This window comes from Leptodactylus fuscus, chromosome 5 (genome assembly GCF_031893055.1).
Source record: "Leptodactylus fuscus isolate aLepFus1 chromosome 5, aLepFus1.hap2, whole genome shotgun sequence".
In the NCBI taxonomy this organism is placed as follows: Eukaryota; Metazoa; Chordata; class Amphibia; order Anura; family Leptodactylidae; genus Leptodactylus; species Leptodactylus fuscus.
The window spans coordinates 207,028,727-207,035,281 of NC_134269.1; the positions used below are offsets into that span (position 1 = coordinate 207,028,727).

General features: G+C 42.0%; 1 protein-coding gene across 1 annotated transcript in view; it reads right to left on the reverse strand.

The window, feature by feature from the left end:
* Positions 1-6,555, reverse strand: part of ANO2 (anoctamin 2) — a 136,635-nt gene that overhangs the window by 35,583 nt on the left and 94,497 nt on the right. The window lies entirely within an intron of this gene.

A 6,555-nucleotide genomic window follows, 5' to 3' on the forward strand; every position in this document is an offset into this window, starting at 1 on the left:
TAAAGACTGACACAGTCAGTTACTAACATGAAATCAGATACAGAAAACTGATTGATTAACACTGATGTATCCGTCAGTCATTGGTTCAGTTGATGACGCCATAGCAATCAATTAATTGGATATAAAATATTGTAAATATATAAAAAAAATTGCCAAAAATTGTTATAAATGCTGGATATGCATTATTAAAGATGTGCAACGTGGCAGCTGAAATCAATGAGTGACAGTGCCTGTATGGGGATGGCAATGTGACTATCTATATCGAGTGATAAAAAAAAAATTTTAAATTTAAAAAAAATTCCAGAATTTTAATATTGATGACCCATCCTTAGCTAAGTCAACAATATAAGGTTGTTAGGGATCCAAATTCCACTGAATGACTGATAGAAGGAGCATGGCTCTCTGGACCAGGCAATGGAACAGTGCCACATATTGTCTAGTGGATGTGAGTGGTACTGCAGCTTTCTCCCATTCAAGTGACCAGTCGGGAAATGGTGAATTCTCAGACTGCTAACTCAGCATTTTATTTCTGCAGCCTCATGACATCCCATCTGCCGATCACATGGTTTATGTATCTGCAAGACAATACCGGGGGGTGGGCTACGAGTTTGAATGGGTCGGAAGAATAATAGGAAGGATCATCTTTACCTGCACCCTCCAATGACTAGCCAGGACCCATATAGGGGATGCAAATTTGTTGGGTCCAAACCAGAACTGCTATTGTTATATTCTGGGGTATCTTTCGACCCCCGAGTATAGTAAGTGGAGGCCCAGGAGAGGTGCATAAACATATCAACACTCATACTCACCTCTTCTGGGCATCGTCATGGCATCCGGCACAGGTCTCTGTGCTCTTTGGGCTTCTTCTGGCCTCCTGAAGACCTACTTGGACCTTGTGGGTATGCGGGTTGTGCCAATGCCATGACGCTTACATAGAGCCCAGAAGAAGTTTGTGATGTTCACGCAACCTCTTCCGGACTTGAGAAGACCTCAGAGTATAATAGTGGTTCATGGGTCGCGATCCTCAAAAATATTGAGCTTGGTTGTACATGAAATTTTTGGAAACTTAATTTTCTTCACTTGTTATGTACTGGATTGTTCGTCCCTAGATGTGACCATTGAATAGATGTGTAGGACAAAACCCCGATTCTAAAAATCGGTGGAGGTTCCAGAGGTCATATTCCCATGTCCAATGGATGGAGGGTAAGTTTGAGTTACCGGAATCCCCCTTTAAGTCCTACCCATTCACTTATTTCAAGGAAGGTATAGAATACACCCATGTAGCAAGTGATCGTCACCAAATAGTGTTGTCTTCTGATGGGCCTCTGATGACCACTGATGTCAAAGTTGGGTCTACTGGAGGATCCTCTTGTAGTCTGCCGGCCTTTTTGACCCCAGAAGACCACATGTGACAAGAATTAAGAATATCTTAGCTAATAACTACCTCCTGCTGTATATATTTCAGTGTTACTAAGATCAAAGTCCTGTAATTTAGACTAGCATGGGGGACCCTCCATAAGCCCTCCTTACCCAACTCCTCCGGTATCTAAAATACTTGCCCGCCAACAGGAAAGACAAAGCATCTGGAAGCGAAAAACCAGCCTCTCCCCATAGTGAGACCTATTGATCAAAGCTCCAGAATTTGGTATCTAACTTGTTCTGGAGGCTTTAACACTTATTCCGCTTATTTTCCCTGGGTTATCCCCGTGACGCTAAAATTCCCTGTTGGAGACGAAATTCTGATGTTCAGACTGAACAAACAGCAGGAGGACGACATCAAAGGGCCTGGTGCCGAAACCGAGAACCTAAAGTTTGCAACCTCGAAATGAAATGTTACTGTATGAAGCGCTTAAGTTCCTGGAGATTAATGTAATGAGATAATTACACAAGACCCGGCCAGCTGACTCGGGGGTTGGGTTCCTTCGAGAAATCTGGTGCTTATTTGACACTAGTAAAAGCTATAGAATTCGGAGGAAATATGGAAATTGTAGGTTTCGGCCGTCGCTGTGCATCAATTAGCTCTTGCCTCGTCTGTTATTACTTAATGTTTATGTGGAAGGGCCTCTCAAGAGTTTAATTAAATCTACAGGTTTCTGATCAGTAGGGGAAAGTTTTCCCTCAACAATTCCGTAAATTTTAAAATTTTTGAAATTTCATAAAATGTGTTTTTGATTACTGGAATTTATCACCCTACTAGGTATGACTTGATTAAGATTTTAAATAAATATACAGGCTTCTGATCAGTAAGGGAATGTATCCTCTCAAAAAATTCCGTAAAGTAGGAAAAAGTTTTCCCTCAAAAATTCTGTAAATTTTTTTAAATTTTTTGAAATTTTATAAAATGTGTTTTTGACTTATGGAATGGATCGCCCTATTATGTATGACTCGGTTAAAGGGATCCTATCATTAAAACTCAATTTTTTGTCCCTAACACGTAGGAACAGCCTTATTAAAGGCTATTCTTCTCCTACCTTTAGATGTCTATAACGCGGCGCCGTTCCACAGAAATCCCAGTTTCTGTCGGTATGCAAATGAGTTCTCTCGCAGTACTGGGGGCGGACCCCAGCGTTCAAACGGCACTGTGGGTGTCCCCAATGCTGCGAGAGAACTCTCCAGCACCGCCTCCATCTTCTTCAGGAACGGGTCTTCTTACGGCGCTGGCTTCAAACTTCTGACTGTGCATGCCTGCCAGCCACAAGAAAATGGCCACTTATAATACTGTGTAAGCGGCCATTTTCTCATGGCCGGCAGGCATGCGCAGTCGGCTTTGCCCTAGGCCCAAGGCCTAGAACTTTGACTGCCAGAAGAAGATGCAAAGAGAGCCCGTTCCTGAAGAAGATGGAGACGGCACTGGAGAGTTCTTTCGCAGCATTGGGGACGCCCACAGTGCTGTTTGAGCACTGGAGCCGCCCCCAGTGCTGCGAGAGAACTCATTTACATCCCAATGAAAACCGCGATTTTAACCGAACGGCGGCGCAGAGAAGACATCTAAAGGTAGGAGAAGAATAGCCTTTCTTAAGGCTATTCCTACGTGTCAATGAGAAAAATAAGCTTTTTAATGGTAGAATCCCTTTAAGATTTTAAATAAATGTACAGTTTTCTGATCAGTAGGGGAATGTTTTTCCTCAATAATTATGTACATTTTAAAAAAAATTTAATTTTATAAAATATATTTATGGTTTATGGAATGGATCACCCTATTATGCATGACTCACTTAATATTTTAAATAAATATCAAGGTCTCCGATTATTAGGGATTATTTCCTATCAAAAATTCTGTAAATTTAAAATTTTTTGAAAATTTTACAAAATATGTTTTTGATTAAAGGAATATACCAACCCATTATTAATTTTAACCCTTTAGCAACACATTATGTAACTCTACATCATAGTGTTGCTACTAAGGTAGCATGGAGAGGAATCATGAGCTAAGCCCTCTCCATACCCGGTGGGCACCAGTTGTATTATGCACCAGGCAACTGTTGCTATCAGTCAGGCACCGATCATGGCTGCGAATAGGCTAGGTGACCAACGAACGTGACGTCATATGGCCTGTGAAGCCACAGTGGTGCTAAGAGAGGCTAAGAGAGCTGATCTGTGGGGGTCCTAGGTGTAGAACCCCTTGTGATCCAAAGGATAGGTCATCGATTAATAAGCCTGGAAAACAACCATAATGGAGGGGCTGGGAGGCAGCTTGCTGAAGTATTTCCAAGCAAGCTCTTACCCTTAACCAATTGGTCTCCAGTTGGAGAGGTGCATGACTAGGGGTTAAAAGGCCATCTACAACACTCCACAAGGAGATGGCGGTATTCGCATGTAGCCGTTTTAGTGTCCATAGAAGAAACAACACGCATCACATGGATGAGTATATAAATACTTGTTAAGATGATGTATCACTATCCATGACCTGAGGTTGAAGCTTTCTAATCCTCCAGGCTTTCCTTTTGACTTATCAAAGCTTACCGGCCAATGACTACAATTTTAGGAATGCTTTGTATTGCTCGGCCCTCGTGTCCAGTTTTCGTTACTTATCTAGATCCACTTTTGGGTCACCAATCACTTTCTAGGAAGTCGTCCTGCCAGATTAGTCGCTAATCTACCCAGGGAATGTATACAATGTGACTACAGAGCTGTCATGGAGCCTGCGGTAAAGCTAAGACACCCTTCATCCCTCCCAGGGTAGATGGTTTGTATGTTCCTTTGGTCTTCAGCTGCTGGGTAACTACAACTCCTACCCGGGGGATGCTGGGAGTTGCCATCTTTTTCAATAGTCAAATGTTACAGTCCACTGGATTTGCGAATCCAAAGGCGATATCAATAATGAATCTATTAGATACTCAGTGATGTCATTGGTTCCTCAGGATTTCATAGGCCAAATCCCTAATGATGTCACTAATGGATAATGAATTTGTAGGCTGTAGCCTCAGTGATGTCACTGCTTTCTAATTCATCCATAGGCTGTAGCCTCAGTGATGTCACTGCTTTCTAATTCATCCATAGGCTGTAGCCTCAGTGATGTCACTACTTTCTAATTCATCCATAGGCTGTAGCCTCAGTGATGTCACTGCTTTCTAATTCATCCATAGGCTGTAGCCTCAGTGATGTCACTGCTTTCTAATTCATCCATAGGCTGTAGCCTCAGTGATGTCACTGCTTTCTAATTCATCCATAGGCTGTAGCCTCAGTGATGTCACTACTTTCTAATTCATCCATAGGCTGTAGCCTCAGTGATGTCACTGCTTTCTAATTCATTCATTGGTTGAAGCCTCAGTGATGTCACTACTTTCTAATTCATTCATTGGTTGAAGCCTCAGTGATGTCACTACTTTCTAATTCATCCATAGGCTGTAGCCTCAGTGATGTCACTGCTTTCTAATTCATTCATTGGTTGAAGCCTCAGTGATGTCACTACTTTCTAATTCATTCATTGGTTGAAGCCTCAATGATGTCACTGCTTTCTAAATCATCCATAGGCTGAAGCCTCAGTGATGTCACTGCTTTCTAATTAATTCATTGGCTGAAGCCTCAGTGATGTCACTACTTTCTAATTAATTCATTGGTTGAAGCCTTAGTGATGTCACTGCTTTCTAATTAATTCATTGGTTGAAGCCCCAGTGATATCACTGCTTCTAATTCATTCATAGGCTGTGACCTCAGTGATGTCACTGTTTCTAATGAATTAATTGGTTGAAGCCTCAGTGATGTCACTACTTTCTAATTAATTCATTGGTTGAAGCCCAAGTGATGACATAAGGCAAACTACTTAAAACTGGTATAGACTAGTCAGCAGGCACGTAGCTATAGGGAGTGCCGAGGTCACGACCACTACCGGGCCCTGGGGGCTGAGGGGGCCAAACACCTACCAGTATTATAGATGGCACATGAATAGTAGGGGCCCCTTTACCGATTTTGTATTGGGCCCTAGGAGCTTCAAGTTACAATTTTGTTAGAGAGGTCTATATATCAACAGAGATATGAGGTAGCCCTGATACCAAGGGGCCTAAAATATAAATATATTACATATCTCATCAACTACAGGGGGGAGATCATCTGAATGGAAATTGTAAGGACTTTCTAAAATTCAGGAGGTGATTGCCATCTAGTGGAGGGATATAGCGACCCTTTAAGGAGAGGCGACTACTAAGCATGGATCAAGACTCATTAAGTCATTATTTGTTGTTCAGTTTTTGGCTACCATCTATGGCCCTGGATACAGAACATAAGTCCATAAAGGTGGGAATGGGTCTTGCCCATGTTCGGTTAATATTGGTGGAGAAGACTTTCCCATCAGGCGACCACTTTTCCAAGTAAAGTGATCATCTTCAAGAGTTTTTACTGCCCATATATATCATTTTTTATTCTTTCCACACAATTGGATATTGGTATGAAAATTCATAAATTGCGGAAGTAAAACAAGATATTAAAATCTCTTCCTGAGACACGGACACACATAAAGCCGCGCTATTATTGTCAATGATGTCAGCCACTCTTAGAACATCCAGTTTTCGTTCTCGACACTTGACGACTGGAAACTGTGCCAAATCTTGTAAACAAACCAAAGATGAAGGATGACTGTCCTGACTACGTATGTTCTACCTGGACCCCCACCACCTGCTGTGCCGAACGCCCCACAAACCCTACCTGGTATTGCTTCAAACACAACTCAAGTCCCAAACTCTTCTAAAATGGTGGAACAAACCTGACCTTAGGAGATAATCTCTAAGACGTGTGTTTGTGATTCGTTTCATTGTTAGACCTGTAGTCCGGGGGCCATTGAGGAATCTACAACGTGCTCCTTACAGAATCTTAATTCGAGAAGATGTCAACCAACATGAAGTTGAGGTAAATTTCTGAACCGAGTGTCAATAAGCCGAGAACGTTACAGGATGTCTTATGATAGTGTAGGAAAAAGACTCTTCAAAAATAGTCATCAGATCTGATCTTAGCCATGTGTCACAGAACTTTCTTGGAGAGGATGTGGGTCTAAGGAATGATGAGGTCTTCACACTAGAAGAACATTGCAAGGAACGATGGACTTTCCAAGGTTGCTACTCC